Genomic DNA, 27,816 nt, shown 5'->3' on the forward strand with positions numbered 1-27,816 from the left:
CCCGAGGGGAATGGAGGTATAGAGGGATTGGACATCCTGGTGGAGAATGGTGGTATAGAGGGATTGGACATCCTGGTGGGGAACGGAGGGAGAGGGATTGTACATCTTTCTGGGGAATGGAGGGAGAGAGGGATTGGACATCCTGCTGAAGAATGGAGGGAGAGGGATTGGACATCCTGGTGGTGAATTGAGGGAGAGAGGGATTGGACATCCTGGTGGGGAATGGAAGTAGAGGGATTGGACATCTTGCTGGGGAATGGAGGTAGAGAGGGATGGGACATCCTGCTGAAGAATGGAGGGAGAGGGATTGGACATCCTGGTGGTGAATTGAGGGAGAGAGGGATTGGACATCCTGGTGGGGAATGGAGGTAGAGAGGGATTAGACATCCTGGTGGGGAATGGAGGGAGAGAGGGATTGGACATCCTGGTGGGGAATGGAGTGAGACAGGGATTGGACATCCTGGTGTGGAATGGAGGTATAGAGGGATTGGACATCCTGGTGAGGAATGGAGCGAAAGAGGGATTGAACACCCTGGTAGGGAATGGAGGTGCAGAGGGTTTGGACATCCTGGTGGGGAATGGAGCGAGAGGGATTGGACATCCTAGTGGGGAATGATATAGAAGGATTGGACATCCTGGTGGAGAATGGAGGGAGAGGGATTGTACATCCTGGTGGGGAATGGAGGTACAGAGGGATTGTACATCCTGGTGGGGAATGGGGGTATTGAGGGATTGGATATCCTGGTGGGGAATGGAGGGAGAGAGGGATTGGACATCCTTGTTGGGAATGGAGGGAGAGAGGGACACGGCATCCTGGTGGGGAATGGAGGTATAGAGGGATTGGACATCCTGGTGGGGAATGGAGGGAGAGAGGGATTGTACATCCTGGTGGGGAATGGAGGAAGAGAGTGATTGGACATCCTGGTGGGGAATGGAGGTAGAGAGGTATTGGACATCCTGGTGGGGAATGGAGGTATAGAGGGATTGGACATCCTGGTGGGGAATGGAGGTCTAGAGGGATCGGACATCCTGGTGAGGAATGGAGGAAGAGAGGGATTGGACATCCTGGTGGGGAATGGAGGAAGAGAGGGATTGGACATCCTGGTGGGGAATGGAGGTATAGAGGGATTGGACATCCTGGTGGGGAATGGAGGGAGAGAGGGATTGGACATCCTGGTGCGGAATGGAGGGAGAGAGGGATTGGACATCCTGGTGGGGAATGGGGGTATAGAGGGATTGGACATCCTGGTGGGGAATGGAGGGAGAGAGGGATTGGATATCCTGGTGGGCAATAGAGGGAGAGGGATTGGACATCATGGTGGGAACCGGAGGTATAGAGGGATTGGACATCCTGGTGGGCAATGGAGGGAGAGCGGTTGGACATCCTTGTGGGGATTGGAGGGAGAGAGTGATTGGAAATCCTGGTTGGGAATAGAATAGAAGGATTGGACATCCTGGTGGGGAATTGAGGGAGAGAGGGATTGGACATCCTGGTGGGGAATTGAGTTACAGAGGGATTGGACATCCTGGTGGGGAATGGGGGTATAGAGGGATTGGACATCCTTGTGAGGAATGGAGGTATAGAGGGAATGGACATCCTGGTGGGGAATGGAGGGAGAGAGGGATTGTACATCGTCGTTGGGAATGGAGGATAAGAGGGACTCGACAACCTGGTGGGGAATGGAGGGAAAGAGGGAATGGACACCCTGGTAGGGAATGGAGGTGCAGAGGGATTGGACATTCTGGTGGTGAATGGAGGGAGAGGGATTGGACATCCTAGTGGGGAATGGTATAGAAGGATTGGACATCCTGGTGGAGAATGGAGGGAGAGGGATTGTACATCATTGTGGGGAATGGAGGTACAGAAGGATTGTACATCCTGGTGGGGAATGGGGGTATTGAGGGATTGGATATCCTGGTGGGAAATGGAGGGAGAGAGGGATTGGACATCCTTGTTGGGAATGGAGGGTGAGAGGGACACGGCATCCTGGTGGGGAAAGAAGATATAGAGGGATTGGACATCCTGGTGGTGAATGGGGGGAGAGAGGGATTGTACATCCTGGTGGGGAATGATGGAAGAGAGGGATTGGACATCCTTGTGGGGAATGGAGGTATAGAGGGATTGGACATCCTGGTGGGGAATGGAGGGAGAGAGGGATTGGACATCCTGGTGGGGAATGGAGGTATAGAGGGATTGGACATCCTGGTGGGGAATGGAAGTAGCGAGGGATTGGACATCCTGGTGGGGAATGGAGGTATAGAGGGATTGGACATCCTGGTGGGGAATGGAGGGAGAGAGGGATTGGACATCGTGGTGCGGAATGGAGGGAGAGAGGGATTGGACATCCTGGTGGGGAATGGGGGTATAGAGGGATTGGACATCCTGGTGGGGAATGGAGGGAGAGAGGGATTGGACATCCTGGTGGGCAATAGAGGGAGAGGGATTGGACATCATGGTGGGGAATGGAGGGAGAGGGATTGGACATCATGGTGGGGAACGGAGGTATAGAGGGATTGGACATCCTGGTGGGGAATGGAGGGAGAGCGGTTGGACATCCTTGTGGGGAAGGAGGGAGAGAGGGATTGGAAATCCTGGTGGGGAATAGAATAGAAGGATTGGACATCCTGCTGGGGAATGGAGGGAGAGAGGGATTGGACAACCTGGTGGGAAATGGAGTTACAGAGGAATTGGACATCCTGGTGGGGAATTGAGGTATAGAGGGATTGGACATCCTGGTGGGGAATGGGGGTATAGAGGGATTGGACATCCTGGTGGGGAATGGAGGTATAGAGGGATTGGACATCCTGGTGGGGAATGAAGGGAGAGAGGGATTGGACATCCTGGTGGGGAATGGAGGTATAGAGGGTTTGGACATCCTGGTGGGGAATGGAGGTATAGAGGGATTGGACATCCTGGTGGGAATGGATGTACTAAGGGATTGGAGATCCTGGTGGGAATGGAGGGAGAGAGGGATTGGACATCCTGATATGGAATGGAGGGAGATAGGGATTGGACATCCTGGTGGCGAATAGAGGCATAGAGGGATTGGACATCCTGGTGGGGAATGGAGGGAGAGGGATTGGACATCCTGGTGGTGAATGGAGGGGGAGGGATTGGACATCCTGGTGGAGAATGGAGGGAGAGGGATTCGGCATCTTGGTGGGAATGGATTTAGAGATGTTTGGACATCCTACTGAAGAATGGACGGAGAGGAATTGGACAGCCTGGTGGTGAATTGAGGGAGAGAGGGATTGGACATTCTGTTGGGGAATGGAGGGAGACAGGGATTGTACATCCTGGTGGGGAATGGAGGTATAGAGGGATTGGACATCCTGGTGGGGAATGGAGGGAGACAGGGATTGTACATCCTGGTGGGGAATGGAGGTATAGAGGGATTGGACATCCTGGTGGGGAATGGAGGGAGACAGGGATTGGACATCCTGGTGGGGGATAGAGGGATTGGACATCCTGGTGGGGAATGGAAGTATAGAGGGATTGGACATCCTGGTGGGGAATGGAGGTGGAGACGGATTGGACATCCTGGTGGGGAATGGCGGGAGAGAGGGAATCAACATCTTGATGGGGAATGGAGGTATAGAGGAAATGGCCATCCTGGTGGGGAATGGGAGTAAAGAGGGATTGGACACACCGGTGGGGAATGGAGGGAGACAGGGATTGGACATCCTGGTGGGAAATGGAGGTAGAGAGGGGTTGGACATCCTGGTGGGGAATGGAGGTGTAGAGGGATTGTACATCCTGGTGGGGAATGGAGTTATAGAGGGATTGGACATCCTGGTGGGGAATGGAGGGAGACAGGGATTGGACATCCTGGTGGGGAATGGAGGTATAGAGGGATTGGACATCCTGGCGGGGAATGGAAGTATAGAGGGATCGGACATCCCGGTGGGGAATGGAGGGAGAGAGTGATTGGACATCGTGGTGGGGAATGGAGAGAGAGAGGGATTGGACATCCTGGTGGGGAATGGTGGGAGAGAGGGATTGGACATCCTGGTGGGGAATGGCGGGAGAGAGGGAATCAACATCTTGGTGGGGAATGGAGGTATGGAGGGATGGGACATACCAGTGGGGAATGGAGGTATAGAGGAATTGGCCATCCTGGTGGGGAATGGGAGTAAAGAGGGAATGGACTCACCGGTGGGGAATGGAGGGAGGGAGGGATTGGACATCCTGGTCGGGAATGGAGGGAGACACGGATTGGACATCCTGGTCGGGAATGGAGGAATGGAGGGATTGGAGGGGCATCATGGTAGCATTGTGGATAGCACAATTGCTTCACAGCTCCAGGGTCCCAGGTTCGATTCCGGCTTGGGTCACTGCCTGTGCTGAGTCTGCACATCCTCCCCGTGTGTGCGTGGGTTTCCTCCGGGTGCTCCGGTTTCCTCCCACAGTCCAAAGATGTGCAGGTTAGGTGGATTGGCCATGATAAATTGCCCTTAGTGTCCCAAATTGCCCATAGTGTTGGGTGGGGTTGCTGGGTTACGGGGATGGGTGGAGGTGTTGACCTTGGGTGGGGTGCTCTTTCCAAGAGCCGGTGCAGACTCGATGGGCCGAATGGCCTCCTTCTGCGCTGTAAATTCTATGAGTCTATGGACATCCTGGTGGGGAATTGAGGTATAGAGGGATTGGACATCCTGGTGGGGAATGGAGGGAGAGGGGGATTGGACATCCCGATGGGCAATGGAGGGAGAGTGGGATTGGACATCCTGGTGGGGAACGGAGGTATAGAGGGATTGGACATCCTGGTGGGGAATGGTGGTATAGAGGGATTGGACATCCTGGTGGGGAATGCAGGGAGAGGGATTGGACATCCTGGTGGGGAATGGAGGGAGAGAGGTAGTGGACACCCTGCTAGGGAATGTAGGGAGAGGGGGATTGGACATCTGGATGGGGGGGTGGGACAGAGAGATTGGACATTCTGTTGTGAAATGGGGGCATAGAGGGATTGGACATCCTGGTGGGGAATGGAGGGAGAGAGGGATTGGACATCCTAGTGGGGAATGGAGGGAAAAAGGGATTGGACATCCTGGTGGGGAATGGAGGTATAGAGGGATTGGACATCCTGGTGGGGAATAGAGGAATAGAGGGATTGGACATCCTGGTGGGGAATGGAGGGAGAGGGATTGGACATCCTAGTGGGTAATGGAGGGAGAGAGGGATTGGACATCCTGGTGGGGAATGGAGGGAGAGGAATTGGACATCCTAGTGGGTAATGGAGGTATAGAAGGATTGGACATCCTGGTGGGGAATGGAGGGAGAGGGATTGGACATCCGGGGTGGGAGTGGTATAGAAGGATTGGAAACCCTGGTGGGGAATGGAGGGAGAGAGGGATTGGACATCCTGGTGGGGATGGAGGTATAGAGGGATTGAACATCCTCGTGGGTAATGGAGGTATAGAGGGATTGGACATTCTGGTGCGGAATGGAGGTACAGAGGGATTGGACATCCTGGTGGGCAATGGAGGTGCAGAGGGATTGGACATCCTGGTGGGGAATGGAGGTATAGAGGGATTGGACATCCTGGTGCGGAATGGAGGTATAGAGGGAATGGAAATCCTGGTGGGGAATGGAGGGAGAGAGGGATTGGACATCCTGGCGGGGAATGTAGGGAGAGAGGGATTGGACATCCTGGTGCGGAATGGGGGTATAGAGGGATTGGACATCCTGGTGGGGAATGGAGGTGTAGAGGGAATGGACATCCTGGTGGGGAATGGAGGGAGAGAGGGATTGGACATTCTGGTGGGGAATGGAGGAAAGAGGGGTTGGACATCCTGGTGGGGAATGAAGGTATAGAGGGATTGGACACCCTGGTGGGGAATGGAGGGAGAGAGGGATTGGACATCCTTGTTGGGAATGGAGGGAAAGAGGGACTCGACATCCTGGTGGGGAATGGAGGGAGAGAGGGATTGGATATCCTGGTGGGGAATGGAGGTATAGAGGGATTGGACATCCTGGTGGGGAATGGAGGTATAGAGGGATTGGACATCCTGGTGTGGAATAGAGGTATAGAGGGAATGGACATCCTGGTGGGGAATGGAGCTATAGAGGGATTGGACATCCTGGTGGGGAATGGAGGTATAGAGGGACTGGACATCCTGGTGGGGAATGGAGGGAGAGAGGGATTGGACATACTGGTGGGGAATGGAGGGAGAGAGGGATTGGACATCCTGGTGGGGAATGCAGGTATAGAGGGATTGGACATCCTGGTGGGGAATGGAGGGAGAGAGGGATTGGACATCCTGGTGAGGAATGGAGCAAGAGAGGGATTGGAGATCCTGGTGTGGAATGGAGGTTTAGAGGGATTGGACATCCTTGTGGGGAATGGAGGTGACGAGGGATTGGTCATCCTTGTGGGGATTGGAGGTGTCGAGGGATTGGACATCATGGTGGGGAATGGAGGTATAGAGGGATTGGACAACCTGGTGGGGAATGGAGGGAGAGAGGGATTGGATATCCTGGTGGGGAATGGAGGTATAGAGGGATTTGACATCCTGGTGGGGAATGGAGGTATTGAGAGATTGGACATCCTGGTGGGGAATGGAGGTATCGACAGATTAGACATTCTGGTCGGGAATGGAGGTATAGAGGGATTGGACATCCTGGTGGGGAATGGAGGTAGAGAGGGATTGGATATCCTGGTGGGGAATGGAGGTATAGTGGGACTGGACATCCTGGTGGGGAATGGAGGGAGAGAGGGATTGGACATACTGGTGGGGAATGGAGGGAGAGAGGGATTGGACATCCTGGTGGGGAATGGAGGTATAGAGGGATTGGACATCCTGGTGGGGAATGGAGGGAGAGAGGGATTGGACATCCTGGTGAGGAATGGAGCAAGAGAGGGATTGGAGATCCTGGTGTGGAATGGAGGTTTAGAGGGATTGGACATCCTTGTGGGGAATGGAGGTGACGAGGGATTGGTCATCCTTGTGGGGAATGGAGGTTTCGAGGGATTGGACATCATGGTGGGGAATGGAGGTATAGAGGGATTGGACAACCTGGTGGGGAATGGAGGGAGAGAGGGATTGGATATCCTGGTGGGGAATGGAGGTATAGAGGGATTTGACATCCTGGTGGGGAATGGAGGTATTGAGAGATTGGACATCCTCGTGGGGAATGGAGGTATCGACGGATTAGACATTCTGGTCGGGAATGGAGGTATAGAGGGATTGGACATCCTGGTGGGGAATGGAGGTAGAGAGGGATTGGATATCCTGGTGGGGAATGGAGGTATAGAGGGATTTGACATCCTGGTGTGGAATGGAGGTTTTGAGTGTTTGGATACACGGGTGGGGAATGGAGGGGGAAAGGGGTTGGACCCTGGTGGGGAATGGAGGGAGACGGATTGGATATCCTGGTGGGGAATGGAAGAAGAGACGGTTTGGATACACGGGTGGGGAATGGAGGGGGAAAGGGGTTGGTCCCTGGTGGGGAATGGAGGTATCGAGGGATTGTACATCCCGGTGGGGAATGGAGGGAGAGAGTAATTGGACATCCCTAGGGGAATGGAGGTATAGAGGGATTCGACATCCTGGTGGAGAATGGAGGGAGAGGGATTGGACATCCTGGTGGTGAATTGAGGGAGAGAGGGATTGGACATCCTGGTGGGGAATGGAGGGAGAGGGATTGGACATCCTGGTGGTGAATTGTGGGAGAGAGGGATTGGACATCCTGGTGGGGAATGGGGGGGAGAGAGGGATTGTACATCCTGGTCTGGAATGGAGGGTGAGAGGGATTGGACATCTGCACGTCCTCCCTGTGTGTGCGTGGGTTTCCTCCGGGTGCTCCGGTTTCCTCCGACAGTCCAAAGATGTGCAGGTTAGGTGGATTGGCCGTGATAAATTGCCCTTAGTGTCCAAAATTGCCCTTAGTGTTGGGTGGGGTTACTGGGTTATGGGGATAGGGTGGAGCTGTTGACCTTGGGTAGGGTGCTCTTTCCAAGAGCCGGTGCAGACTCGATGGGCCGAATGGCCTCCTTCGGCACTGTAAATTCTATGAAATCCTGGTGGGGAATGAAGGGAGACAGGGATTGGACATCCTGGTGTGGAATGGAGGTGCAGAGGGATTGGACATCCTGGTGGGGAATGGAGGGAGAGGGATTGGACATCCTAGTGGGAATGGTATAGAAGGATTGGACATCCTGGTGGAGAAAGGAGGGAGAGGGATTGTAAATCCTGGTGGGGAATGGAGGGACAGAGGGATTGTACATCCTGGTGGGGAATGGGGGTATTGAGGGATTGGATATCCTGGTGGGGAATGGAGGGAGAGTGGGATTGGACATCCTTTTTGGGAATGGAGGGAGAGAGGGACACGGCATCCTGGTGGGGAATGGAGGTATAGAGGGATTGGACATCCTGGTGTGGAATGGAGGGAGAGATGGATTGTACATCCTGGTGGGGAATGGAGGAAGAGAGGGAGTGGACATCCTGGTGGGGAATGGAGGTAGAGAGGGATTGGACATCCTGGTGGGGAATGGAGGTATAGAGGGATAGGACATGCTGGTGGGGAATGGAGGTCTAGAGGGATTGGACATCCCGGTGAGGAATGGAGGAAGAGAGGGATTGGACATCCTGGTGGGGAATGGAGGTAGAGAGGGATTGGACATCCTGGTGGGGAATGGAGGTATAGAGGGATTGGACATCCTGGTGGGGAATGGAGGGAGAGAGGGATTGGACATCCTGGTGCGGAATGGAGGGAGAGCGGGATTGGACATCCTGGTGGGGAATGGGGGTATAGAGGGATTGGACATCCTGGTGGGGAATGGAGGGAGAGAGGGATTGGACATCCTGGTGGGCAATAGAGGGAGACTGATTGGACATCATGGTGGGGTCCGGAGGTATAGAGGGATTGGACATCCTGGTGGGCAATGGAGGGAGAGCGTTTGTACATCCTTGTGGGGAAAGAAGGGAGAGAGGGATTGGAAATCCTGGTGGGGAATAGAATAGAAGGATTGGACATCCTGGTGGGGAATTGAGGGAGAGAGGGATTGGACATCCTGGTGGGGAATGGAGGTATTGAGAGATTGGACATCCTCGTGGGGAATGGAGGTATCGACGGATTAGACATTCTGGTCGGGAATGGAGGTATAGAGGGATTGGACATCCTGGTGGGGAATGGAGGTAGAGAGGGATTGGATATCCTGGTGGGGAATGGAGGTATAGAGGGATTTGACATCCTGGTGTGGAATGGAGGTTTTGAGTGTTTGGATACACGGGTGGGGAATGGAGGGGGAAAGGGGTTGGACCCTGGTGGGGAATGGAGGGAGACGGATTGGATATCCTGGTGGGGAATGGAAGAAGAGACGGTTTGGATACACGGGTGGGGAATGGAGGGGGAAAGGGGTTGGTCCCTGGTGGGGAATGGAGGTATCGAGGGATTGTACATCCCGGTGGGGAATGGAGGGAGAGAGTAATTGGACATCCCTAGGGGAATGGAGGTATAGAGGGATTCGACATCCTGGTGGAGAATGGAGGGAGAGGGATTGGACATCCTGGTGGTGAATTGAGGGAGAGAGGGATTGGACATCCTGGTGGGGAATGGAGGGAGAGGGATTGGACATCCTGGTGGTGAATTGTGGGAGAGAGGGATTGGACATCCTGGTGGGGAATGGGGGGGAGAGAGGGATTGTACATCCTGGTCTGGAATGGAGGGTGAGAGGGATTGGACATCTGCACGTCCTCCCTGTGTGTGCGTGGGTTTCCTCCGGGTGCTCCGGTTTCCTCCGACAGTCCAAAGATGTGCAGGTTAGGTGGATTGGCCGTGATAAATTGCCCTTAGTGTCCAAAATTGCCCTTAGTGTTGGGTGGGGTTACTGGGTTATGGGGATAGGGTGGAGCTGTTGACCTTGGGTAGGGTGCTCTTTCCAAGAGCCGGTGCAGACTCGATGGGCCGAATGGCCTCCTTCGGCACTGTAAATTCTATGAAATCCTGGTGGGGAATGAAGGGAGACAGGGATTGGACATCCTGGTGTGGAATGGAGGTGCAGAGGGATTGGACATCCTGGTGGGGAATGGAGGGAGAGGGATTGGACATCCTAGTGGGAATGGTATAGAAGGATTGGACATCCTGGTGGAGAAAGGAGGGAGAGGGATTGTAAATCCTGGTGGGGAATGGAGGGACAGAGGGATTGTACATCCTGGTGGGGAATGGGGGTATTGAGGGATTGGATATCCTGGTGGGGAATGGAGGGAGAGTGGGATTGGACATCCTTTTTGGGAATGGAGGGAGAGAGGGACACGGCATCCTGGTGGGGAATGGAGGTATAGAGGGATTGGACATCCTGGTGTGGAATGGAGGGAGAGATGGATTGTACATCCTGGTGGGGAATGGAGGAAGAGAGGGAGTGGACATCCTGGTGGGGAATGGAGGTAGAGAGGGATTGGACATCCTGGTGGGGAATGGAGGTATAGAGGGATAGGACATGCTGGTGGGGAATGGAGGTCTAGAGGGATTGGACATCCCGGTGAGGAATGGAGGAAGAGAGGGATTGGACATCCTGGTGGGGAATGGAGGTAGAGAGGGATTGGACATCCTGGTGGGGAATGGAGGTATAGAGGGATTGGACATCCTGGTGGGGAATGGAGGGAGAGAGGGATTGGACATCCTGGTGCGGAATGGAGGGAGAGCGGGATTGGACATCCTGGTGGGGAATGGGGGTATAGAGGGATTGGACATCCTGGTGGGGAATGGAGGGAGAGAGGGATTGGACATCCTGGTGGGCAATAGAGGGAGACTGATTGGACATCATGGTGGGGTCCGGAGGTATAGAGGGATTGGACATCCTGGTGGGCAATGGAGGGAGAGCGTTTGTACATCCTTGTGGGGAAAGAAGGGAGAGAGGGATTGGAAATCCTGGTGGGGAATAGAATAGAAGGATTGGACATCCTGGTGGGGAATTGAGGGAGAGAGGGATTGGACATCCTGGTGGGGAATGGAGTTACAGAGGGATTGCACATCCTGGTGGGGAATGCGGGTATAGAGGGATTGGACATCCTGGTGAGGAATGGAGGTATAGAGGGAATGGACATGCTGGTGGGGAATGGAGGGAGAGAGGGATTGGACATCGCCGTTGGAATGGAGGATAAGAGGCACTCGACAACCTGGTGGGGAATGGAGGTATAGAGGGATTGGACAACCTGGTGGGGAATGGAGGGAGTGAGGAATTGGACATCCTGGTGGAATCGAGGAAGAGAGGGATTAGACATCCTGGTGTGGAATGGATGTATAGAGGGATTGGACATCCTGGTGGGGAATGGAGGGAAAGAGGGATTGGACACCCTGGTAGGGAATGGAGGTGCAGAGGGATTGTACATCCTGGTGGGGAATGGGGGTATAGAGGGATTCGATATCCTGGTGGGGAATGGAGGGAGAGAGGGATTGGACATCCTTGTTGGGAATGGAGTTAGAGAGGGACACGGCATCCTGGTGGGGAATGGAGGTATAGAGGGATTGGATATCCTGGTGGGGAATGGAGGAAGAGAGGGGTTGTACATCCTGGTGGGGAATGATGGAAGAGAGGGATTTGACATCCTGGTGGGGAATGGAGGTAGAGAGGGATTGGACATCCAGGTGGGGAATGGAGGTATAGAGGGGTTGGACATCCTGGTGGGGAATGGAGAGAGAGAGGGATTGGACATCCTGGTCCGGAATGGAGGGAGAGAGGGATTGGACATCCTGGTGGGGAATGGGGGTATTGAGTGATTGGACATCCTGGTGGGGAATGGAGGGAGAGAGTGTTTGGACATCCTGGTGGGCAATAGAGGGAGAGGGATTGGACATCATGGTGGGGACCGGAGGTATAGAGGGATTGGACATCCTGGTGGGCAATGGAGGGAGAGAGGGATTGGAAATCCTGGTGGCGAATAGAATAGAAGAATTGGACATCCTGGTGGGGAATGGAGGGAGAGAGGGATTGGACAACCTGGTGGGGAATGGAGTTACAGAGGGATTGGACATCCTGGTGCGGAATGGGGGTATAGAGGGATTGGACATCCTGGTGAGGAATGGAGGTATAGAGGGAATGGACATCCTGGTGGGGAATGGAGGGAGAGAGGGATTGGACATCGTCGTTGGGAATGGAGGATAAGAGGGACTCGACAACCTGGTGGGGAATGGAGGTATAGAGGGATTGGACAACCTGGTGGGGGATGGATGGAGTGAGGAATTGGACATCCTGGTGGGGAATCGAGGAAGAGAGTGATTGGACATCCTGGGGGAATGGAGGGAGAGAGGAATTGGACACCCTGGTGGGGAATGGAGGGATGGAGGGATTTGACAACCTGGTGGGGAATGGAGGTACAGAGGGATTGGACATCCTGGTGGGGAATGGAGTGAGAGAGGGATTGGACATCCTGGTGGGGAATGGAGGTACAGAGGGATTGGACATCCTGGAGGGGAATGGAGGGAGAAGAGGGATTGGACATCCTGGTGGGGAATGGAGGGAGAGAGGGATTGGACATCCTGGTGGGGATTGGAGGTATAGAGGGATTGGACATCCTGGTGGGGAATGGAGGAATAGAGGGTTTGGATACACGAGTGGGGAATGGAGGGGGAAAGGGGTTGGGCCCTGGTGGGAAATGGAGGGCGAGCGATTGGACATCCTGGTGGGGAATGGAGGGAGTGAGGGAATCAACATCTTTGTGGGGAATGGAGGGAAAGAGGGATTGGTCATCCTGTTGGGGAATGGAGGTATAGAGGGATTGGACATCTGATGGGGAATGGAGGAAGAGAGGGGTTGGACATCCTCGTTGGGAATGGAGGAAGAGAGGGATTGAACATCCCGGTGGGGAATGGGGGGAGAGAGGGATTGTACATCCCGGTGGGGAATGGAGGGAGAGAGGGATTGGACATCCCGTGGATAATGGAGGGAGAGGGATTGGACATCCTGGTGGGGAATGGAGGAAGAGAGGGATTGAACATCCCGGTGGGGAATGGAGGGAGAGAGGGATTGGACATCCCGTGGGGAATGGAGGGAGAGGGATTGGACATCCTGGTGGGGAATGGCGGTATAGAGGGATTGGACAACCTGGAGGGGAATTGAGGTATAGAGGGACTGGACATCCTGGTGGGGAATGGAGGGAGAGAGCGATTGCACATCCTGGTGGGGAATGGAGGTATAGAGGGATTGGACATCCTGGTGGGGAATGGAGGAAGAGAGGGATTGGACATCCTGGTGGGGAATGGAGGGAGAGAGGGATTGGTCATCCTGGTGGGCATGGAGGTTTAGAGGGATTGGACATCCTGGTGGGGAATGGAGGAAGAGAGGGATTGAACATCCCGGTGGGTAATGGAGGGAGAGAGGGATTGGACATCCCGTGGGGAATGGAGGGAGAGGGATTGGACATCCTGGTGGGGAATGGAGGTATAGAGGGATTGGACAACCTGGAGGGGAATGGAGGGAGAGGACTTCCTGGCGGGGAATGGAGGGAGAGAGGGATTGGCCATCCTGGTGGGGAATGGAGGGAGAGAGGGATTGGACATGCTGGTGGGGAATGGAGGGAGAGAGGGATTGGACATCCTGGTGGGGAATGGAGGTTTAGAGGGATTGGACATCCTGGTGGGGAATGGAGGTGTCGAGGGATTGGACATCATGGTGGGGAATGGAGGTTTAGAGGGATTGGACATCCTGGTCGGGAGTGGAGGTGTCGAAGGATTGGACATCTTGGTGGGGAATGGAGGTATAGACGGATAGGACATCCTGGTGGGGAATGGAGGAAGAGAGGGTTTGGATACACGGGTGGGGAATGGAGGGGAAAGGGGTTGGACCCTGGGGGGCGGGGGGAATGGAGGTATCGAGGGATTGCACATGCCGGTGGGGAATGGAGGGAGAGAGGAATTGGACATCCGGTGGGGAATGGAGGTATAGAGGGATTGGACATCCTGATGGGGAATGGAAGCACAGAGGGTTTGAACATCCTGGTGGGGAATGGAGGTATAGAGGGTTTGGACATCCTGTTGGAGAATGGTGGTATAGAGGGATTGGACATCCTGGTGGGGAATGGAGGGAGAGCGATTGGACATCCGAGTGAGGAGCGGAGGGAGAGAGTGATTGGAAATCCTGCTGGTGAATAGTTTAGAAGGATTGGACATCCTGGTGGGGAATGGAGGTACAGGGGGATTGGACATCCTGGTGGGGAATGGAGGGAGAGAGAGATTGGACATACTGGTGGGGAATGGAGGTATAGAGGAGTTGGACTTCATCGTAGGGAATGAAGGGAATGAGGGATTGGACAGGCTGGTGGGGAATGGAGGGTGAGAGGGATTGGACATCGTCGTTGGGAATGGAGGATAAGTGGGACTCGACAACCTGGTGGGGAATGGAGGTATATAGGGATTGGACAACCTGGTGGGGAATGGAGGGAGTGAGGAATTGGACATCCTGGTGGGAAATCGAGGAAGAGAGTGATTGGACACCCTGGGGTGAATGGAGGGAGAGAGGGATTGGACATCCTGGTGGGGAATGGAAGGAGAGAGGGATTGGACAACCTGGTGGGGAATGGAGGGAGACAGGGATTGGACATCCTGGTGGGGAATGGAGGAAGAGAGTGATTGGACACCCTGGGGTGAATGGAGGGAGAGAGGGATTGGACATCCTGGTGGGGAATGGAGGGAGAGAGGGATTGGACAACCTGGTGGGGAATGGAGGGAGACAGGGATTGGACATCCTGGTGGGGAATGGAGGTACAGAGTGATTGGACATCCTGGTGGTGAATGGAGGTATAGAGGGAAATTGGACATCCTGGTGGGAAATGGATGTATAGAGGGTTTGGATACACGAGTGGAGAATGGAGGGGGAAAGGGGTTGGACCCTGGTTGGAAATGAAGGGCGAGGGATTGGACATCCTGGTGGGGAATGGAGGGAGTGAGGGAATCAACATCTTGGTGGGGAATGGAGGGAAAGAGGGATTGGTCATCCTGGTGGGGAATGGAGGTAATGAGGGATTGGACATCTGGTGGGGAATGGAGGGAGAGAGGGATTGGACATCCTCGTTGGGAATGGAGGTATAGAGGGATTGGACATCCTGGTGGGGAATGGAGGTATAGAGGGATTGGACATCCTGATGGGGAATGGAGGAAGAGAGGGATTGAACATCCCGGTGGGGAATGGAGGGAGAGAGGGATATGACATCCCGTGGGGAATGGAGGGAGAGGGATTGGACATCCTGGTGGGGAATGGAGGTAAAGAGGAATTGGAAATCCTGGAGGGGAATTGAGGTATAGAGGGATTGGACATCCTGGCGGGGAATGGAGGGAGAGAGGGATTGCACATCCTGGTGGGGAATGGAGGTATAGAGGGATTGGACGTCCTGGTGGGGAATGGAGGTATAGAGGGATTGGACATCCTGGCGGGGAATGGAGGGAGAGAGGGATTGGACATCCTGGTGGGGAATGGCGGGAGAGAGGGATTGGACATCCTGGTCGGGAATGGAGGTATGGAGGGATTGGACATCATGGTGGGGAATGAAGGTATAGAGGGATTGGACATCCTGGTGGGGAATGGAGCGAGAGAGGGATTGGACATCCTGGCGGGGAATGGGAGTAAAGCTGGATTGGACACCCTGGTGGGGAATGGAGGGAGAGAGGGATTGGACATCCTGGTCGGGAATGGAGGTATGGAGGGATTGGAGGGGCAGCATGGTAGCATTGTGGATAGCACAATTGCTTCACAGCTCCAGGGTCCCAGGTTCGATTCCGGCTTGCGTCACTGTCTGTGCTGAGTCTGCTCATCCTCCCCGTGTGTGCGTGGGTTTCCTCCGGGTGCTCCGGTTTCCTCCCACAATCCAAAGATGTGCAGGTTAGGTGGATTGGCCTTGATAAATTGCCCTTAGTGTCCCAAATTGCCCATAGTGTTGGGTGGGGTTGCTTGGTTATAGCGATGGGGTGGAGGTGTTGACCTTGGGTGCGGTGCTCATTCCGAGAGCCGGTGCAGACTCGATGGGCCGAATGGCCTCCTTCTGCACTGTAAATTCTATGAGTCTATGGACATCCTGGTGGGGAATGTAGGTATAGAGGGATTGGACATCCTGGTGGGGAATGGAGGTAGAGAGGGATTGGACATCCTGGTGGAGAATGGAGGGAGCGAGGGATTGGACATCCTGGTGGTGAATGGAGGGAGAGAGGGATTGGACTTCCTGGTGGGGAATGGGGGATAGGACACCCTTGCCTGGAATGGAGGGAGAGGGATTGGACATCCTAGTGGGGTATAGAGGGAGTGGGATTGGACATCCTGGTGGGGAATGGAGGGAGAGAGGGATTGGACATCTGGATGGGGGGGAGGGACAGAGAGATTGGACATTCTGTTGGGAAATGGGGGTATAGAGGGATTGGACATCCTGGTGGGGAATGGAGGAAGAGAGCGATTGGACATCCTGGTGGGGAATGGATGGAGAGGGATTGGACATCCTAGAGGGGAATGGAGGGAAAAAGGGATTGGACATCCTGGTGGGGAATGGAGGGAGAGGGATTGGACATCCTAGTGGGTAATGAAGGGAGAGAGGTATTGGACATCCTGGTTGGGAATGGTATGGAAGGATTGGAAACCCTGGTGGGGAATGGAGGGAGAGAGAGATTGGACATCCTGGTGGGGAATGGAGGTATAGACGGATAGTACATCCTGGTGGGGAATGGAGGGAGAGGGATTGGACATCCTAGTGGGTAATGGAGGGAGAGAGGGATTGGACATCCTGGTTGGGAATGGTATAGAAGGATTGGAAACCCTGGTGGGGAATGGAGGGAGAGAGGGATTGGACATCCTGGTGGGGAATGGAGGTACAGAGGGATTAGACATCCTGGTCGGGAATTGAGGTATAGAGGGATGGACATCCTGGTGGGGAATGGAGGGAGAGAGGGATTGGACATTCTGGTGGGGAATGGAGGAAAGAGGCGTTGGACTTCCTGGTGGGGAATGAACGTATAGAGGGATTGGACATTCTTGTTGGGAATGGAGGGAAAGAGGGAATGGACATCCTGGTGGGGAATGGAGGTATAGAGGGAATGGACATCCTGGTGGGGAATGGAGGGAGTGAGGGATTGGACATCCTGGTGAGGAATGGAGGAAGAGAGGAATTGGAGATCCTGGTGGGGCATGGAGGTTTAGAGGGATTGGACATCCTTGTGTGGAATGGAGGTGACGAGAGATTGGACATCCTGGTGGGGAATGGAAGTATAGAGGGATTGGACATCCTGGTGGGGAATGGAGGTATAGAGGGATTGGACATCCTGGTGTGGAATGGAGGTATCGACGGATTGGACATCCTGGTCGGGAGTGGAGGTGTCGAGGGATTGGACATCCTGGTGGGGAATGGAGGTATAGACGGATAGGACATCCTGGTGGGGAATGGAGGTATAGAGGGATTGGACATCCTGGTGTGGAATGGAGGTATCGACGGATTGGACATCCTGGTCGGGAGTGGAGGTGTCGAAGGATTGGACATCCTGGTGGGGAATGGAGGTATTGACGGATAGTACATCGTGGTGGGGAATGGAGGAAGAGAGGGTTTCGATACACGGGTGGGGAATGGAGGGGAAACGGGTTGGACCCTGGGGGGAAGGGGGGGGAATGGAGGTACCGAGGGATTGCACATGCCTGTGGGGAATGGAGGGAGAGAGGAATTGGACATCCGGTGGGGAATGGAGGTATAGAGGGATTGGACATCCTGATGGGGAATGGAAGTACAGAGGGTTTGAACATCCTGGTGGGGAATGGAGGTATAGAGGGTTTGGACATCCTGTTGGAGAATGGTGGTATAGTGGGATTGGACATCCTGGTGGGGAATGGAGGGAGAGGGATTGGACATCCTGGTGGGTAATGGAGGGGGTGTGATTGGACATCCTGGTGGGGAATGGAGGGAGAGGGATTGGACATCCTGGTGGGGAATGGAAGGAGAGTGATTGGACATCTTGCTGGGGAATGGAGGGAGAGAGGGATTGGACATCCTGCTGAAGAATGGAGGGAGAGGGATTGGACATCCTGGTGGGGAATGGAGGGAGAGAGGGATTGGACATCCTGGTGGGGAATGGAGGGAGAGAGGGATTAGAAATCCTGTTGGGGAATGGAGGGAGACAGAGATTGGACATCCTGGTGGGGAATGGAGGTATAGAGGGATTGCACATCCTGGTGGGGAATGGAGGGACAGAGGGATTGTACACCCTGGTGGGGAATGGAGGTACAGAGGGATTGGACAGCCTGGTGGGGAATGGAGGGAGAGAGGGATTGGACATCCTGGTGGGGAATGGAGGGAGAGAGGGATTGGACATACTGGTGGGGAATGCAGGTATAGAGGGATTGGACTTCCTGGTGGGGAATGGAGGTACAGAGGAATTGGACATCCCGGTGGGGAATGGAGGGAGAGAGGGAATCAACATCTTGGTGGGAATTGGAGGTATAGAGGGATTGGACATCCTGGTGGTGAATGGAGGTATAGAGGAATTGGACTTCCTGGCGGGGAATGGAGGGAGAGAGGGATTGGACATCCTGGTGGGGAATGGAGGGAGAGAGGGATTGGACATACTGGTGGGGAATGCAGGTATAGAGGGATTGGACTTCCTGGTGGGGAATGGAGGTACAGAGGAATTGGACATCCCGGTGGGGAATGGAGGGAGAGAGGGAATCAACATATTGGTGGGGATTGGAGGTATAGAGGGATTGGACATCCTGGTGGTGAATGGAGGTATAGAGGAATTGGACATCCTGGTGGGGAATGGAGTGACAGAGGGATTCGACACCCAGGTGGGGAATGGATGTATAGAGGGATTGGACGTCCTGCTGGGGAATGGGGGTATAGAGGGATTGCACATCCTGGTGGGGAATGGAGGTATAGGGGGATTGGACATCCTGGTGGGGAATGGGGGTAAAGGGGGATTGGACATCCTGGTGGGGAATCGAGGTATAGGGGGATTGGACATCCTGGTGGGGAATGGGGGAATAGAGGGATTGGACATCCTGGTGGGGACTGGAGGTATAGAGGGATTGGACATCATGGTGGGGAATGGAGGGAAATAGGGTTTGGTCATCCTGGTGGGGAATGGAGGTATAGAGGGATAAGACATCCTGGCGGGGAATGGAGGTATAGAGGGAATGGACATCCTGGTGGGGAATGGAGGGAGTGAGGGATTGGACATCCTGGTGAGGAATGGAGGAAGAGAGGAATTGGAGATCCTGGTGGGGCATGGAGGTTTAGAGGGATTGGACATCCTTGTGTGGAATGGAGGTGACGAGAGATTGGACATCCTGGTGGGGAATGGAAGTATAGAGGGATTGGACATCCTGGTGGGGAATGGAGGTATAGAGGGATTGGACATCCTGGTGTGGAATGGAGGTATCGACGGATTGGACATCCTGGTCGGGAGTGGAGGTGTCGAGGGATTGGACATCCTGGTGGGGAATGGAGGTATAGACGGATAGGACATCCTGGTGGGGAATGGAGGTATAGAGGGATTGGACATCCTGGTGTGGAATGGAGGTATCGACGGATTGGACATCCTGGTCGGGAGTGGAGGTGTCGAAGGATTGGACATCCTGGTGGGGAATGGAGGTATTGACGGATAGTACATCCTGGTGGGGAATGGAGGAAGAGAGGGTTTCGATACACGGGTGGGGAATGGAGGGGAAAGGGGTTGGACCCTGGGGGGAAGGGGGGGGAATGGAGGTACCGAGGGATTGCACATGCCTGTGGGGAATGGAGGGAGAGAGGAATTGGACATCCGGTGGGGAATGGAGGTATAGGGGGATTGGACATCCTGATGGGGAATGGAAGTACAGAGGGTTTGAACATCCTGGTGGGGAATGGAGGTATAGAGGGTTTGGACATCCTGTTGGAGAATGGTGGTATAGTGGGATTGGACATCCTGGTGGGGAATGGAGGGAGAGGGATTGGACATCCTGGTGGGTAATGGAGGGGGTGTGATTGGACATCCTGGTGGGGAATGGAGGGAGAGGGATTGGACATCCTGGTGGTGAATTGAGGGAGAGAGGGATTGGACATCCAGGTGGGGAATGGAAGGAGAGTGATTGGACATCTTGCTGGGGAATGGAGGGAGAGAGGGATTGGACATCCTGCTGAAGAATGGAGGGAGAGGGATTGGACATCCTGGTGGGGAATGGAGGGAGAGAGGGATTGGACATCCTGGTGGGGAATGGAGGGAGAGAGGGATTAGAAATCCTGGTGGGGAATGGAGGGAGACAGAGATTGGACATCCTGGTGGGGAATGGAGGTATAGAGGGATTGCACATCCTGGTGGGGAATGGAGGGACAGAGGGATTGTACACCCTGGTGGGGAATGGAGGTACAGAGGGATTGGACAGCCTGGTGGGGAATGGAGGGAGAGAGGGATTGGACATCCTGGTGGGGAATAGAGGGAGAGAGGGATTGGACATACTGGTGGGGAATGCAGGTATAGAGGGATTGGACTTCCTGGTGGGGAATGGAGGTACAGAGGAATTGGACATCCCGGTGGGGAATGGAGGGAGAGAGGGAATCAACATCTTGGTGGGAATTGGAGGTATAGAGGGATTGGACATCCTGGTGGTGAATGGAGGTATAGAGGAATTGGACTTCCTGGCGGGGAATGGAGGGAGAGAGGGATTGGACATCCTGGTGGGGAATGGAGGGAGAGAGGGATTGGACATACTGGTGGGGAATGCAGGTATAGAGGGATTGGACTTCCTGGTGGGGAATGGAGGGACAGAGGAATTGGACATCCCGGTGGGGAATGGAGGGAGAGAGGGAATCAATATATTGGTGGGGATTGGAGGTATAGAGGGATTGGACATCCTGGTGGTGAATGGAGGTATAGAGGAATTGGACATCCTGGTGGGGAATGGAGTGACAGAGGGATTCGACACCCAGGTGGGGAATGGATGTATAGAGGGATTGGACGTCCTGCTGGGGAATGGGGGTATAGAGGGATTGCACATCCTGGTGGGGAATGGAGGTATAGGGGGATTGGACATCCTGGTGGGGAATGGGGGTAAAGGGGGATTGGACATCCTGGTGGGGAATCGAGGTATAGGGGGATTGGACATCCTGGTGGGGAATGGGGGAATAGAGGGATTGGACATCCTGGTGGGGACTGGAGGTATAGAGGGATTGGACATCATGGTGGGGAATGGAGGGAAATAGGGTTTGGTCATCCTGGTGGGGAATGGAGGTATAGAGGGATAAGACATCCTGGCGGGGAATGGAGGTATAGAGGGAATTGACATCCTGGTGGGGAATGGAGGGAGTGAGGGATTGGACATCCTGGTGAGGAATGGAGGAAGAGAGGGATTGGAGATCCTGGTGGTGCATGGAGGTTTGGAGGGATTGGACATCCTTGTGTGGAATGGAGGTGACGAGAGATTGGACATCCTGGTGGGGAATGGAAGTATAGAGGGATTGGACATCCTGGTGGGGAATGGAGGTATAGAAGGATTGGACATCCTGGTGTGGAATGGAGGTATCGACGGATTGGACATCCTGGTCGGGAGTGGAGGTGTCGAGGGATTGGACATCCTGGTGGGGAATGGAGGTATAGACGGATTGGACATTCTGGTGGGGAATGGAGGTATCGACGGATTGGACATCCTGGTCGGGAGTGGAGGTGTCGAAGGATTGGACATCCTGGTGGGAAATAGAGGTATAGACGGATAGGACATCCTGGTGGGGAATGGAGGAAGAGAGGGTTTGGATACACGGGTGGGGAATGGAGGGGAAAGGGATTGGACCCTGGGGGGGGGGGGGGATGGAGGTATCGAGGGATTGCACATCCCGGTGGGGAATGGAGGGAGAGAGGAATTGGACATACGGTGGGGAATGGAGGTATAGAGGGATTGGACATCCTGATGGGGAATGGAAGTACAGAGGGTTTGAACATCCTGGTGGGGAATGGAGGTATAGAGGGTTTGGACATCCTGTTGGAGAATGGTGGTATAGAGGGATTGGACATCCTGGTGGGGAATGGAGGGAGAGGGATTGGACATCCCGGTGGGGAATGGAGGGGGTGTGATTGGACATCCTGGTGGGGAATGGAGGGAGAGGGATTGGACATCCTGGTGGTGAATTGAGGGAGAGAGGGATTGGACATCCAGGTGGGGAATGGAAGGAGAGTGATTGGACATCTTGCTGAGGAATGGAGGGAGAGAGGGATTGGACATCCTGCTGAAGAATGGAGGGAGAGGGATTGGACATCCTGGTGGGGAATGGAGGGAGAGAGGGATTGGACATCCTGGTGGGGAATGGAGGGAGAGAGGGATTAGAAATCCTGGTGGGGAATGGAGGGAGACAGGGATTGGACATCCTGGTGGGGAATGGAGGTATAGAGGGATTGCACATCCTGGTGGGGAATGGAGGGAAAGAGGGATTGGACACCCTGGTGGGGAATGGAGGTACAGAGGGATTGGATATCCTGGTGGGGAATGGAGGGAGAGAGGGATTGGACATCCTGGTGGGGAATGGAGGGAGAGAGGGATTGGACATACTGGTGGGGAATGCAGGTATAGAGGGATTGGACTTCCTGGTGGGGAATGGAGGTACAGAGGAATTGGACATCCCGGTGTGGAATGGAGGGAGAGAGGGAATCAACATCTTGGTGGGAATTGGAGGTATAGAGGGATTGGACATCCTGGTGGTGAATGGAGGTATAGAGGAATTGGACTTCCTGGCGGGGAATGGAGGGAAAGAGGGATTGGACATCCTGGTGGGGAATGGAGGGAGAGAGGGATTGGACATACTGATGGGGAATGCAGGTATAGAGGGATTGGACTTCCTGGTGGGGAATGGAGGTACAGAGGAATTGGACATCCCGGTGGGGAATGGAGGGAGAGAGGGAATCAACATCTTGGTGGGGATTGGAGGTATAGAGGGATTGGACATCCTGGTGGTGAATGGAGGTATAGAGGAATTGGACATCCTGGTGGGGAATGGAGGTATAGGGGGATTGGACATCCTGGTGGGGAATGGGGGTATAGAGGGATTGGACATCCTGGTGGGGACTGGAGGTATAGAGGGATTGGACATCATGGTGGGGAATGGAGTGAAATAGGGATTGGTCATCCTGGTGGGGAATGGAGGTATAGAGGGATAAGACATCCTGGCGGGGAATGGAGATATAGAGTGATTGGGCATTCTGTTGGGGAATGGAGGGAAAGAGGGATTGGACATCCTGGCGGAGAATGGAGGTATAGAGGGATTGAACATCCTGGAGGGGAATTGAGGTATAGAGAGATTGAACATCCTGGAGGGGAATGGAGGTATAGAGGGATTAGACATCCTGGTGGGGAATGGAGGTATAGAGGGAATGGATATCCTGGTGGGGAATGGAGGGAGAGAGGGATTGGACATTCTGGTGGGGAATGGAGGAAAGAGGCGTTGGACATCCTGGTGGGGAATGAAGGTATAGAGGGATTGGACATCCTTGTTGGGAATGGAGGGAAAGAGGGACTCGACATCCTGGTGGGGAATGGAGGTATTGAGGGAATGGACATCCTGGTGGGGAATGGAGGGAGTGAGGGATTGGACATCCTGGTGAGGAATGGAGGAAGAGAGGGATTGGAGATCCTGGTGGGGCATGGAGGTTTAGAGGGATTGGACATCCTTGTGTGGAATGGAGGTGAAGAGAGATTGGACATCCTGGTGGGGAATGGGGGGGAGAGGGATTGGACATCCTAGTGGGGAATGGAGGTATAGAGCGATTGGACATCCAGATCGGGGGAGAGACATAGAGATTGGACATTCTGTTGGGGAGTGGAGGTATAGAGGGATTGGACATCCTGGTGGGGAATGGAGGTACAGAGGGATTGGACATCCTGGTGGGGAATGAAGAGGGATTGGACATCCTGGTGGGGAATGGGGGTATAGTGGGATTGGACATCCTGGTGGGGAATGGGGGTATAGAGGGGGTGGACATCCTGGTGGGAAATGGAGGTACAGAGGGATTGGACATCCTGGTGGGGAATGGAGATATAGAGGAATTGGACATCCTGGTGGGGAATGGGGGTATAGAGGGATTGGACATCCTGGTGGGGAATGGAGGTATAGAGGGATTGGACAGCCTGGTGGGGAATGGAGGGAGAGAGGAATTGGACATCCTCGTTGGGAATGGAGGTATCGAGGGATTGGACACCCTGGTTGGGATTTGAGCTCTTGAGGGATAGGACATCCTGGTGGGGAATGGAGGTATAGAGGGATTGGACATCCTTGTGGGGAATGGAGGGAGAGAGGAATTGGACATCCTGGTGGGGAATGGAGGGCGAGTGATTGGACATCCTGGAGGGGAATGGAGGGAGTGAGGGATTGGACATCCTGGTGGGGAAAGGAGGGAGAGGGATTGGACATCCTGGTGAGGAATGAAGGAAGAGAGGGATTGGACATTCTGGTGCGGAATGGAGGGAGAGAGCGATTGGACATCCTGGTGGGGAATGGAGGGAGAGAGGGATTGGACATCCTGTGGTGAATGGAGGGAGAGAGGGATTGGACATCCTGTTGGGGAATGGAAGTATAGAGAGATTGGACATTCTGGTGGGGAATGGAGGTAGAGAGGGATTCGACATCCTGGTGGGGAATGGAGGGAGAGAGGGATTGGACATCCAGCTGGGGAATGGAGGGATAGAGGGATTGGACACCCTGGTGGGAAATGGGGGGAAAGAGGGATTGGACATCCTGGTGGGGAATGGAGGTATAGAGGGATTGGACATCCTGCTGGGGAATAGAGGGATAGAGGGATTGGACATTCTCTTTGGGAATTGAGGTACAGAGGGATTGGTCATCCTGGTGGGGAATGGAGATATAGAGCGATTGGACATCCTGGTGGGGAATGGGGGTATAGAGGGATTGGACATCCTTATGTGGAATGGAGGTACAGAGGGATTGGACATCCTGGTGGGGAATGGAGGGAGAGAGGGATTGGACATCCTGGTGGGGAATGGAGGTATAGAGGGATTGGACAGCCTGGTGGGGACTGGAGGGAGAGAGGGATTGGACATCCGCGTTGGGAATGGAGGTATCGAGGGATTGGACACCCTGGTGAGGAATGAAGGGAGAGAGGGATTGGACATTCTGGTGGGGAATGGAGGGAGAGAGGGATTGGACATTCTGGTGGGGAATGGAGCGAGAGAGGGGTTGTACATCCAGTTCGGGGGAGGGACAGAGAGATTGGACATTCTGTTGGGGAGTGGAGGTATAGAGGGATTGGACATCCTGCTGGGGAATGGAGGTACAGAGGGATTGGACATCCTGGTGGGGAATGAAGAGGGATTGGACATCCTGGTGGGGAATGAAGAGGGATTGGACGTCATGGTGGGGAATGAAGAGGGATTGGATATCCTGGTGGGGAATGGAGGTATAGAGGGATTGGACATTCTGGTGGGGAATGGAGGTATAGAGGGACTGGACATCCTGGTGGGGAATGGAGGGATAGCGGGAATGGACATCCTGGTGTGAAATGGAGGTACAGAGGGATTGGACAGCCTGGTGGGGAATGGAGGGAGAGAGGGATTGGACATCATTGTGGAGAATGGAGGGAGGGAGGGATTGGACATCCTGGTGGGGAATGGAGGGAGAGGGATTGGACATCCTGGTGGGGAATGGAGGGAGAGGGATCGGACATCCTGGTGGGGATTGGAGGGAGAGACGGATTGCACATCGCAGTGGGGAATGGAGAGAGAGAGGGATTAGACATCCTGGTGGCGAATGGAGGGAGAGTGGGATTGGACATCCTGGTGGTGATTGGAGGGAGAGAGGGATTGGACATACTGGTGGGGAATTGAGGTATAGAGGGATTGGACATCCTGGTGGGAAATGGGGGGAAAGTGGGATTGGACATCCTGGTGGGGAATGGAGGTATAGAGGGATTGGACATCCTGCTGGGGAATGCAGGTATAGAGGGATTGGACATCCTGCTGGGGAATGGAGGGATAGAGGGATTGGACGTCCTCGTGGGGAATGGAGGTACAGAGGGATTGGACATCATGGTGGGGAATGGGGGTATAGAGGGATTGGACATCCTGATGGGGAATGAAGGTATAGAGGGTTTGGACATCCTGCGGGGGCATGGAGTTGTAGAGGGATTGGACATCCTGGTCGGGAATGGAGGTATAGAGGGATTGAACATTCTGGCGTTGATGAAGGGATAGAGTGATTGGACATACTGGTGGGGAATGGAGGTGTAGAGAGATTGGACATCGTGGAGGGGAATGGGGGTATAGAGGGATTGGACATCCTGGTGGTGAATGGAGACATAGAGAGATTGGACATCCTCGTGGGGAATGGAGGGAGAGGGATTGGACAGCCTGGTGGGGAATGGAGTGAGAGAGGTATTGGACATCCTGGTGGAGAATGGAGGGAGAGAGGGATTGGACATCCTCGTGGGGAATGGAGACATAGAGAGATTGGACTTCCTCGTGGAGAATGGAGGTAGAGAGGGATTGGACATCCTAGTGGGGAATGGAGGTATAGAGCGATTGGACAACCAGATCGGGGGAGGGACAGAGAGATTGGACATACTGTTGGGGAGTGGAGGTATAGAGGGATTGGACATCCTGGTGGGGAATGGAGGTACAGAGGGATTGGACATCCTGGTGGGGAATGAAGAGGGATTGGACATCCTGGTGGGGAATGGGGTTATAGTGGGATTGGACATCCTGGTGGGGAATGGGGGTACAGAGGGATTGGACATCCTGGTGGCGAATGAAGATATAGAGGAATTGGACATCCTGGTGGGAAATGGAGGTATAGAGGGATTGGACATCCTGGTGGCGAATGAAGATATAGAAGAATTGGACATCCTGGTGGGGAATGGGGGTAAAGAGGGATTGGACATCCAGGTAGGGAATGGAGTTATAGAGGGATTGGACAGCCTGGTGGGGAATGGAGGGAGAGAGGGATTGGACATCCTCGTTGGGAATGGAGGAATCGAGGGATTGGACACCCTGGTTGGCATTGGAGCTCTTGAGGGATAGGACATCCTGGTGAGGAATGGAGGTATAGAGGGATTGGACATCCTGGTGGGGAATGGAGGGAGAGAGGAATTGGACATCCTGGTGGGGAATGGAGGGAGAGGGATTGGACATCCTGGTGGCGAACGGGGGTAAAGAGGGATTGGACATCCTGGTGGGGAATGGAGGGAAAAAGGGATTGGACATCCTGGTGGGGAATGGAGGGAGAGGGATTGGTCATCCTGGTGAGGAATGAAGGAAGAGAGGGATTGGACATTCTGGTGCGGAATGGAGGGAGAGAGGGATTGGACAACCTGGTGGTGAGTGGAGGGAGAGAGGGATTGGACATCCTGTGGTGAATGGAGGGAGAGAGGGATTGGACATCCTGGTGGGGAATGGAAGTATAGAGAGATTGGACATTCTGGTGGGGAATGGAGGTAGAGAGGGATTGGACATCCTGGTGGGGAATGGAGGGAGAGAGGGATTGGACATCCAGCTGGGGAATGGAGGGATAGAGGGACTGGACACCCTGGTGGGAAATGGGGGGAAAGAGGGATTGGACATTCTCGTTGGGAATGGAGGTACAGAGGGATTGGACATCCTGGTGGGAAATGGAGATATAGAGGGAATGGACATCCTAGTGGGGAATGATGGTATAGATGGATTGGACATCCTGCTGGGGAATGGAGGTATAGAGGGATTAAACATCCTGGCGGGGAATGAAGGGATAGAGTGATTGGCGATCCTGGTGGGGAATGGAGATGTGGAGAGATTGGACATCGTGGAGGGGAATGGGGGTCTCGAGGGATTGGACATCCTGGTGGTGAATTGAGACATAGAGAGATTGGACATCCTCGTGTGGAATGGAGGTATAGAGGGATTGGACATCCTG

This window comes from Scyliorhinus torazame, chromosome 4 (genome assembly GCF_047496885.1).
Source record: "Scyliorhinus torazame isolate Kashiwa2021f chromosome 4, sScyTor2.1, whole genome shotgun sequence".
NCBI classification, from domain to species: Eukaryota; Metazoa; Chordata; class Chondrichthyes; order Carcharhiniformes; family Scyliorhinidae; genus Scyliorhinus; species Scyliorhinus torazame.